Below are 10,870 nucleotides of genomic sequence, written 5' to 3' on the forward strand. Positions count from 1 at the left end.
ACTAAAAAATAAAGAGCTAAGAGCAACTTCCCCAGAAGTTATTGATGAACTATCACTGTCAAACTGTTTTATCCATACATTTTAAACAGAAGAATCTCACTAGAATGGAGAAAAAAGAGCTTAAAAGTACGTTAGCTTGTGAAGTACTAACAAAGCTAAATATCTACACAATTTCCCTATATCATTTTATAGATTTAATTCCACTTAAGCATTGCTGCAAGTTTAAACTCTGCTTACTCTTAAAAGCTTCCACCAGCAGTTTTTTCACACAGCAGAGCAGCCTACACCATTCAAGACAATTTCTCAATACAAATGTACCCATTTTAGGATTCTACCAGAATAAACGCATCAGTAAAAGAGCCAAGCTGCTGACAGTTATTCCAGTACAAAAGCTATGTTTACATCAAGGCTTAAAGTATAAGCTCTCCGGGGCAAGGACCTTATCTTCATAGTTGTCTGCAAACCACTTAACAGGCTGCCAGCATTATACAAATAAAAACCTAAAGAAGGAATTAGAGTGGAACAGCATGCTAGGCATTTTCTCCTCAGTGGTCCTCACCCAAGTATGAATTTTGCTTATGGTACAAGGGCACAGCTATAAAACATGCCTGAATCTGTGTCAAATACATATGCATACAAATAAGAACAACTGCACTTCCCAAGTGCAAACACGGTGAAAAGAAAAAAATTATCCTACCAGCAACCAGAAAAATGTAAAGAAAGAGTTAATTTAATAAAGCTAAAAAGAAAACTCTTCAAAACATCCAGAAAAGAAAGAGTCTAGATAAAGACGTCACCTAAAATAGCAAGCGGAAGGAATACAGTTCCTTGATTTCAGTGAGAACCTCTTGTCAAGAGGTAAGTGTCTCATAGCACTGAAAGTTAATAGCTTGAAAAAAAAAGACAGACATCACTTTTTCTATGATTTAAGAAGCAAGTACTTGTATTACTATGTTTACGGCCATATAATAGATAAAATCTAATTAAATGGCCACTCACACCTGAATTCTTCCCATTTACTAAGTGTTTTCAAGCAAACTAAAGGAACAAGGAAGATAATTCTATTCTGTTAGTTTGGTTCCTTTACATGTGGCTCAGTTCATTTAGTCAATCCCAGCCACACTGAGACTCGATGTAGAAGAGCCCCAAGCCACAGCCACGAGAGATGACAGAAACAGACTCCTATTCACATTCCACAGTTTCCATGTTTCCAAAACAGAAAAATTGAAATAGAAGTTAAAATAACAAAACAGCAAAGCCATTCAGAGAAAGCAAAATACTGAAGCTAGATCAACTTTTAGATACTGACAAGACAACACACAGAACTACTTCAGTGAGCCTAAGAATTTAAAATACTTATTTAGGTGCAAGTCTTTCATTTATGGTCAAAATAACAAGTTGGGGGGGGGGGGGGGGGGCGGCGGGCGGGTGCGGGCGACACGGGACAACGGACAACACCACACTGTAGTAATCTTTAGACACAGTTTCACATGCTTAGAATTACTTTTCTACAAGGCTTTAACACAAGCCATCCTCCCAAACATCTTTGCAGTGCCCTTAGAGAAAACTTTTTTTTTTTTTTATTAGCTCACTACTACTAATACTTCAGTATTGCAGAAGCTCTGAAAAATTTTGGAAAAGGTCACGACTAAGGTAAATGTGTCACCTTTACCAGACACTCAGTTTACAGTCTACCCAATAATGCTTTAATAATTTAAAACTTTATGAATAATCAAGGTGGGGTAGGGGAGAGAGAATTAGTAAAATTATCACTGACTTTTGAATTAAGTTGTTCTGTCCATCTTAATTTTCTTTGAGGCAGTAGTAATTCAGCTGAAAGCAAACCTACAAGAAAATATATTGTAAATATATTAATTTCAACATTTAAACAATATCTATCTTCAGAAACATTTAACCACTACGGGGGGAAGGGGGCAGCAGTACATCTAACAATAACACGTACAATTGGTTAGTTCACCGCTATATTTTGGTTTGAATCCTTCCAAAAAGTTAGGGGGGGTTTGTTATGGTATACTTTCAAACCAGACTCATTCATTCCCATTACAGAATAGGAAATTACTCTGAACCCAACCTTAAAATATCAACACATTAAAAAGCCAGTTTGCATAGGCAGTAAATTAATTTTGTTAATAAATATCTGGCTTCCATAAGTGACAAAGAACAGTGGAAGGAAATAAAAAAAAGCAATGCTACATTATCAGTACCTTCATGCTGCAAAAATGTCTAATGCAAATAGAAAGACTGAGATGCGCAAGCCATCCAGCAGACTTGTTCAATAAGTATAACAGCTCATTGTTGAGATTACAATATTAACATGAAGGATAAGTTACCTACAGATTCAATCTAGATGTACGTATTTTTTAATCTCCCAGAAAAATCACACTCATACTTACAAATTACTCTTTGTAGTAATACATGTATTCTTTTCAACTTCTTAAAAATATTCCATTAACTATTAAAAACGGCAAGTAAAAATTAGAGTCTGCAAGCTCATTTCAACGATGTCCAAAAAAAAAACCACACCCAACATCCTCTAGACAGTAAATGTTACTGGTTTAACCATTCTACTGATAAAATGTTTATTCAAGTGTAAATTGATTTATGAACACTACAACACTTACCTAATCCAAGAGGACTGCACAAGGTGTTAGTATTGTGTGACTTATATTTTTCCAGTTTGTTTTCCTTGAGATAATATCCAGAGTTCTTATCAATAACTACATTTGTAGCTGTTTGACATAGATTTGACCTCACAGAAATCGGCTACCCATCCTTCTTGCTTACAGATTCCACAGTGCTATTTCCAAAATTTGCCAAGTCTCTGCCTTAAGAAGCTCTTTTTTTTTTTCCTCTTGTCTATTCCATGTACATTTCACTATAAGAAGCATCAGCTACAGGTGAAATAAATACACTTTTTACACCACAAACTGTGAAGCCAAAAATCCAAATTTCACATCTGAACTAAGGAACATTTCCTAGCTTCGGGTAACAGAGGCATTTGTAAACAACAGCTATCTGGTTACCACCACACTGCTTATTGGCAACAACATTTTTCATCAAAAATATTAAATAAAACATAAAAGAAAAAATTATAAACAAATTTATATTAGACACTTCATTTAGAAAATAGGTCTCATTGAAAAATGACAGAAGGCTATATCAGAAAATCTAAAAAATAAAATAAGGATAAAAATATCTGCCATGAAACTTTTCAGCAATGTCTACCCAGTGACTTAGGCTGCATTTAACCTGGAGCCAGTTAACAAAACTGGTTATGCCTATGACTCAGAATGTTGCTTGGAAGAAAAAAGTAACTAAAAGCAAAACAGCACTTTATCTTGGCAGCCTTAGTATTCAGAACTTAGCCGTGTATCCATGCCACGTGGACAAAAGCGTCCAAGGATGAGGTGCTCTGCACTGCTAGAAAGAAAAAGCTCATGACTTCAAACTTCCAATTCACTTCTCGGATGCCTAATGATTGTTTCAGAAGCCTTTTCAGGAGGAAGCACTTGGACAAATAATCCCAGATCAGCATCCGATATTTCTCCCCTTTCACAAGAAGCAACTGGTGCAGGACGATTTCCCCCTTTTTTCCTTCCTACCAGCTGAAACAAAAGGCTCCAAATATCCAGGACGCTCTTTGTAACCCAAATTGCCTACGGGAAAAAGAACCAGAACAATCAGTTTTCCCTTATGAAATCTGAATTGGCGTTAGACAAGTATATAAATCTGAATCTTAAAAAACAAACAAACAAACAAACAAACATGTAATCAGGCAGCCAAACCCAAGTACAGAAGCCTCAGTTAAACATTCACTCACATCCTGGAGAAAGCAGCAGGCATATTTATCGGATAACGCAGCCTACCAGTGAAAATGTTTCCCTGTCTCTAATTTCCGAGAATAAGAAACCGGAAAGGGACATTTCTCATTTTATTGGGAAAGATAAATAGATCTACAGGAGGCACTTGGGGAAGAAGGCGCTGACTTGGGTCAGGGACACCGAGCTTAAGCACAGAACAAGCCCAAGGGAGCGGCGGGAGCCGCCTGGGGAACCCCCCAGCGCGGCCCTGGGGGAAGCCTCACCACTTCGGGGCCGCCTGCCTGTGAAGTGCGCGGGCAAACCCCCAGCTCCCCGGCCCCAACCGGGACTTTTGTTGCGGCGCCGCGGTGGGCCCCGGGAAGGGTTCCGCCGGCCCGCGCTGGGCGCTCGCCCTGAATTCCAGGGGGGCCGCGGCCCGCGTTCAGGCACTCACCAGCCGAGCCACCCCTACACAACAACAACAGCAGCAGCAGCAGCCGCCGCCAGCGACCGCCGCGCCGGGGGCAGCTCCCCTTGCCCTCCTCGAGGGCGGGCCTCACCCCGCGGTGGGGGAAGAAACGGGGCGGCCACTCCGCGCCTGCGGCCCCGACACCCCCGGCCCGCTACCACCAGGCCACCCCTAGCGGGGGCCGCCCCCTCTCGCCCCCCAAGAACCGTGGGAGCCCCAGACGCGAGAGCGGCGCGCGCACCCCCCGCTCGCCTCACTCCCAAAATGGCGCCGCTCCGAGCCGCGATCCTCTGCGTGCCCAAGCCTCGCAAGATCGGCCGCGCGACCCCGCGGGCATCCGGGGCGGAGCTTCCCGGCCGCCACCGAGGGTGCGACCCCGCCCTGCTGGCGGGAACCCCCCTGCCGTGACGTCACGGGAACAATCCCGAACGTTCCGCGCGGGGCGGCGGGGGAATCTCCAGTGTGCGCCCCGCCCTGCCCCGCCTGCGGGAGTCCCCAGCGCCGCCGCAATTAACTGTGCGGCGGCACAGCTCTACAGCGTCACTCTTACTGGCACTAGCAGCCGCTCGGGAGAGTAGCCTGAAGAGAAGGAGGGCACTCGGGAAGCAGCGGCATCCCCGGCTGGCGGTACGAGCCGCTGCGGCCCGGGCTGAGCGCTGTAGTGTCGAAACGGGTCACTGAAACCAAGCACGCAGGCCCAGGGCGCGGTTGTACGAATCAGCCTGGGCGGGCGCCACGAGGTTCTAGCTGGCCGCTAGAAGGTCCGTGCGCGGTGTACAGCCAGGTACCGGCCTCCCTGCGGGCTGCCGACCGCGGGCGAGTATGGCCGATGAGCGCGACCCCGGTCCCACCGGCCTCGAGAGCAACCTGGTCGGTGGCAGGGAGAGCCCTGCTGCTCCCGTGAGCGAGACGCGTGGGCGGTGGGGGTACAGCGGGCCTGCAGCTGCAGGCAGAGCAGAGACCGAAGGTCATCTGCATCTCAGCGACGCTGAGCAGAGCTCGCAAATGCAACAGAATTAAATCACGGCGCCAGCGGGGCCTGAAGTGAGTAAAAGAGTCTATAACCACCATTTAAACAAGCAAAAAAAAAAAAATAGCATCTTCATTGAATTGATAGAAATAGCTTCAACTTGCAAACTTAAGAGTGGAAATATGTTTAACGTATGCACAGTCATTTGACATGTACCTTTTTGAAAGAAACATGATGGATTTTTGCAGCCTGGGAACTAAATGTATGAATTAACATTTTGCAATTTTGAAATCTCATTTCCATTGCAAGTCAAATTATTTTGCAGTTAATAATGTGAAAAATTAAATATACAAAATTATGTTTAGATATCATTAGAAAGGGTACTGGCAACTGTTTTTAGAGCCTGCATTTGATTCTGTATTTTCTTCCATTGGCAGTTTCCTCTATGAGATTTAAATTATTGTAGGAACTGAAATTATGCGCTGATTTTTTACAAAAAAGTCTGAGTCCTGAGAAATAGTAGTATTTTTTAATGTATTTTGCAGACATATATATACTCTTAAAATAACCCATTTTCATCATTTGATAAAATTAATAGAAAGCAAAAATTAACAACTGAGAAAATTAGAAAGTAGAAAAATATGTGAGAGTTTAATCTTTAAAAAATTGATAAAACGTCGGAAAGTGCTATAGTCTCATTTGCCTTCAGCTCAATTTTGATTAGTCAACCCCAATTCCAAATTCTAACAACAACGGCATTTTTTTAGGTGCCTCTCACAATCTTGACTGTGTTGCAATCTCCTTTCTCTACCTTATCCTTGAAATTGTTTGGCCTTTTATTTACTTTGACCTGTGCTGCAAAAGTGAGGCTTTCCAGGTAGGGTGATGGAGCATACCCCATGTCACTCGGTTATTTTCACAGTCTGTTGCCAAGCCTGAAACCACAAACAGGAAAGGCAGGGCAGTGCTCTGCCACCTGGCCCGACTGTGAACCATGGAGCCAAGTCTGATGTGTGTCTATGGTCACTAGGACCATAGTACCAAAACTGTCCACACTCTCAAGTTTCTTTATTAAAATCTTTTTCAAAATAGTAATTTATAACCTACTCATTGATGAATTTAACTCATATCAGACATATGTTGCAGTAGTAGCTAGAAGCTAACAGGTTTGTTCAAGCAGGAAAAGTCACCAAAAACATCTCAGGACTCCAGGAATCACTATGCTGAATGCTTCAAACACATGTAATACCAAGAAAGCTCTGACCAAAGGGATCATATACAAGTCCCAAAGCGACATATACAATCCTAAAATATGATGGATAACAATATTTAGGAAAATAAGATAAGAGGTGAACCCAAAGCAACATGAAAAGTAAGCGTATAAAGTCAATAAAGCATCTCCAGGCCACTCTGACAACACACACTTAAGGCTATATTAATGATCTGAAATGATCTTTCAATTCACTTGAGTGAGTTATGGCTAAAGCCTCCACTCTGCACAACTATTCTGAGCATCTTCTGGCTTTACAGTACATTATATAGAATAGTTCAGTTGGAAGGGACCTACAAAGATCATCTAGTCCTACTGCCTGACCACTTCAGGGCTGACCAAAAGTTAAAGCATGTTAGTAAGGGCATCGTCCAAATGCCTCTTAAACACTGACAGGCATGGGGCATCGACCACCTCTCTAGGAAGCCTGTTCCAGTGTTTGACAACCCTCTTGGTAAGAAATGCTTCCTAATATCAAGTCTGAACCTCCCCTGGTGCAGCTTTGAACCATTCCCACACGTCCTATCACTGGATACCAGGGAGAAGAGATCAGCACCTCCCTCTCCACTTCCCCTCCTCAGGAAGCTGTAGAGAGCAATGAGGTCACCCCTCAGCCTCCTTTTCTCCAAACTAGCCAAACCCAGAGTCCTTAGCCATTCCTCACAGGACATGCCTTCCAGCCTTTTCACCAGCTTTGTTGCCCTCCTCTGGACACATTCAAGGACCTTCACATCCTTTTTAAATTGTGAGGCCCAGAACTGCACACAGTACTCAAGGTGTGGCCGCACCAGCGCTGAATACAGCAGGATAATCACCTCTTTTGACTGGCTGGTTATACTGTTTAATGCACCCCAGGATGCGGTTTGCCCTCTTGGCTGCCAGGGCACACTGCTGACTCCTATTGAGCCTGCTGTCAGCCAGCACCCCCAGATCCCTTTCTGCAGGGCTGTTCTCCAGCCACTCCTCTCCCCATTTATACTTGTGTCCAGCATTACTCCATCCCAGGTGCAGAATCCTGCATTTGGTCTTGTTAAATTTCATGCCAGTGATGATTGCCCAATGCTCCAATCTACCTAGATCCCTCTGCAAGGCCTCTCGTCCCTCGAGAGAGTCAACAGCACCTCCCAGTTTGGTATCGTCAGCAAACTTGCTAATGGTGCATTCAACTCCTGCATCCAGATCGTTGATAAATATATTGAACAGAACTGGCCCTAGAACTGAGCCCTGAGGAACACCGCTGGTGACTGGTCACCAGCCAGATGTAGCCCCATTCACTATAACCCTTTGAGCTCTGCCCTTCAGCCAGTTCTTCACCCAGTGCACCGTGTACCTGCTCATCTCATAGTTGGACAACTTGTCCAGAAGGATGCTGTGAGGGACAGTATCAAAAGCCTTACTAAAATCCAGAAAAACTACATCCACCACCTTCCCTTCATCCACTAGGCGGGTGATCTTATCGTAGAAGGATATCAAATTAGTTAGACAGGACTTTCCCTTTGTGAACCCATGTTGACTGTGCCTGATGATTGCATTGTTCTTTAAATGTCTTTCAATAGCACCCAGTATGATGATATATTGTGGGTATCAAAAGAGAGACACAATAAATAGCAGGAGATTATAAATTCATCCATATCAATCCTCCTAATAGGTTTCTGTTTGTGTTGCTTCATATATGATCCTTCTATTTCCTTCCTGTGACAATAATCACATCAATATTAGTAACCACAGGAAAAGCTGTGGTAGTCATCGGGGAAATTAGTAATGGGAAATAGGTTTGATTTATATCTCTCTAATTGTTTCATAAAAGAAGGTATAATGCCATTTCCACTTCATGAAAAGCAAGGCTTTGACCCTGCAAACACCTGAGGTAATGTCCTTATCTTACTGAGATCAGTGGCAAACCTCATGCTGAAGTCAAATCAACAGCTCTCCTCTTTTAGTGCACTTTAGTTTACATGTCACGAGCATTCAAGCAGTTCCAGCAAAGTCAACAGGACCATTCTTAGTGTGTGAAGATTAGTTTAAAGGAATTAATTTTTAAGCCTGCTGGCATGTGAATTTGATTTGTGAAGAGGTTCCTGCCATGCACAGCATAACTATACCAGCTGGTTCTTCTGGTATACACAGAGTTTATACCAGCAAAACAATGCTTCTACTAATACAGGTGGTTTTGCTTGTGTGGGGAATAATAAAACTACACTGATAAAACCATACGTCTTCCTTTACTGATGAAGAAAACATAGCATAAACATAGTGAGAAGAACATGTCATGAAGAACAAGAGGAAAGACAGAAGATATCCAGACTGGTAAATTTGTGAAGCAATATTTATAGTAATTTTTGTTGTAAACCATGTTATTTGGTCTTCTGAACCCAAACTTGTCCAGGTTTCAGCAGGGATAGAGTTAATTTCTTCCTAGTAGCTGGTACAATGCTGTGTTTTGGATTTAGGATGAGAACAAAGTTGATAATGCATCGATGTTTTAGTTGTTGCTAGGTAATGCTTACACTAGTCAAGGACTTTTCAGCTTCCCATGTTCTACCGACTGAGAAGGCTGGAGGTGCACAAGAAGCTGGGAGGGGGCACAGCCAAACTGGCCAAAGGGACATTCCATACCATGTGACGTCATGCTCAGTACATAAACTGGGGAAAGCTGGCCGGGGGGGGCCGCTGCTCGGGGACTGGCTGGGCATCGGTCGGCGGGTGGTGAGCAATTGTACTGTGCATCACTTGCTTTGTGTATTATTATTATTATCATCATATTATTATTATCATTTTATTTCAATTATTAAACTGTTTTTTATCTCAACCCACGAGTTTTTTTCTCACTTGTGCTCTTCCAATTCTCTCCCCCATCCCACTGGGGGTCAGGGGAGTGAGCGAGCGGCTGTGTGGTGCTTAGTTGCCGACTGAGATTAAACCACGACAGTCCTTTTTGGCGCCCAACGTGGGGCTCGAAGGGTTTGAGATAATAACAGATTAACCGGAGTGTATTAAGGAACTTATATCTGTTAATAGTTGTGGGTCACAATGTTGGTTTCTCTGTTCTCGATATTGATTTGTATAATCTGCATCGCGCTCTTTTTCCTGCTGTACATGTTAAAGATTGGTGTTGTTTTTTGCAGTTTGCTGTGGTCTGCAGTGAATAGTGGATGAATTGGCTAGTCAACTCCGGCAATATGAGGAAAGTCTTTCTTCCTCCCTCGTCTCGGCTGTGGAGAAACTGTCCGAAAAACTGTCCCGGGAGATCCAGCAACTCAGAGAGGATAGGTCCTACTCCTCACCTGTACGGACCAGTATCTCGGCTATTAGAAGTAAGCGTTCTTTTGCTCAAAAGAGAGAATATAAAGGGTACACACCACGGGGCACCCTATGGTTTTATCTGCGTGACCATGGAGAGGACATGAGGAAGTGGGATGGGAAACCTGCTGCAGCCCTAGGGGCACGGGTACGTGAATTGCAAGGGAAAAGAATCACAGAAAGAGGTTCTTCCAGGAAAATTGCTGCTCCAGTTTCCAGCGGGCAGTTCCCCAGACAGAGTAGAAGGGCTGATCTTACTCCTGATATTAATGAAGAAACTTCTAACTCGTATGTACAAGAAATGAGAAATGAGTACTGTGATGAGGATTAGAGGGGCCCTGCCTCCAGCCAGGGGGAGGAAAGGGACAACCGGGTTTCCTGGACTGTGTGGATTCGGTGGCCTGGCACATCAGACCCACAGAAGTATAAGGCTCTAGTAGACACCGGTGCACAGTGTACCCTAATGCCATCAAGCTATATAAGGGCAGAACCCATCTGTATTTCTGGGGTGACGGGGGGATCCCAACAGCTAACTGTATTGGAAGCCGAAGTGAGTCTAACTGGGAATGGGTGGCAGAAGCACCCCATTGTGACTGGCCCAGATGCTCCGTGCATCCTTGGCATAGACTACCTCAGGAGAGGGTATTTCAAGGACCCAAAAGGGTACCGGTGGGCTTTTGGTATAGCTGCCTTGGAGACGGAGGAAATTAAACAGCTGTCCACCCTGCCTGGTCTCTTGGAGGACCCCTCTGTTGTGGGGCTGCTGAAGGTCGAAGACCAACAGGTGCCAATCGCTACCACCACGGTGCACCGGCAGCAATATCGCACCAACCGAGACTCCTTGATTCCCATTCATGAGCTGATTCGTCGACTGGAGAGCCAAGGAGTGATCAGCAAGACTTGTTCACCCTTTAACAGTCCCATATGGCCAGTGCGGAAGTCTAATGGAGAGTGGAGACTAACAGTAGACTATCGTGGCCTAAATGAAGTCACGCCACCGCTGAGTGCTGCTGTGCCGGACATGCTAGAACTTCAATACG

General features: G+C 44.1%; 1 protein-coding gene across 5 annotated transcripts in view; it reads right to left on the reverse strand.

Annotated features, from left to right (window-relative positions):
- LOC143171979 (vasculin-like) overlaps positions 1–4,616 on the reverse strand; it is a 43,301-nt gene extending 38,685 nt beyond the window's left edge. For 2 of the 5 annotated variants that reach the window (XM_076361168.1, XM_076361163.1), the window contains exons 1-3: positions 4,548–4,616; positions 2,643–3,677; positions 1,778–1,845 (exon numbers count right to left, since the gene is read on the reverse strand). The gene's annotated coding sequence lies outside the window, so the exon portion shown is untranslated. Of the gene's footprint in view, positions 1–1,777; positions 1,846–2,642; positions 3,678–4,531 lie in introns of those variants that run through there. The other 3 variants (XM_076361165.1, XM_076361166.1, XM_076361167.1) reach the window with 3 other exon arrangements.
- Between the last annotated feature and the right edge of the window lie 6,254 nt (positions 4,617–10,870).

This window comes from Aptenodytes patagonicus, chromosome W, assembly GCF_965638725.1.
Source record: "Aptenodytes patagonicus chromosome W, bAptPat1.pri.cur, whole genome shotgun sequence".
Taxonomy (NCBI): Eukaryota; Metazoa; Chordata; class Aves; order Sphenisciformes; family Spheniscidae; genus Aptenodytes; species Aptenodytes patagonicus.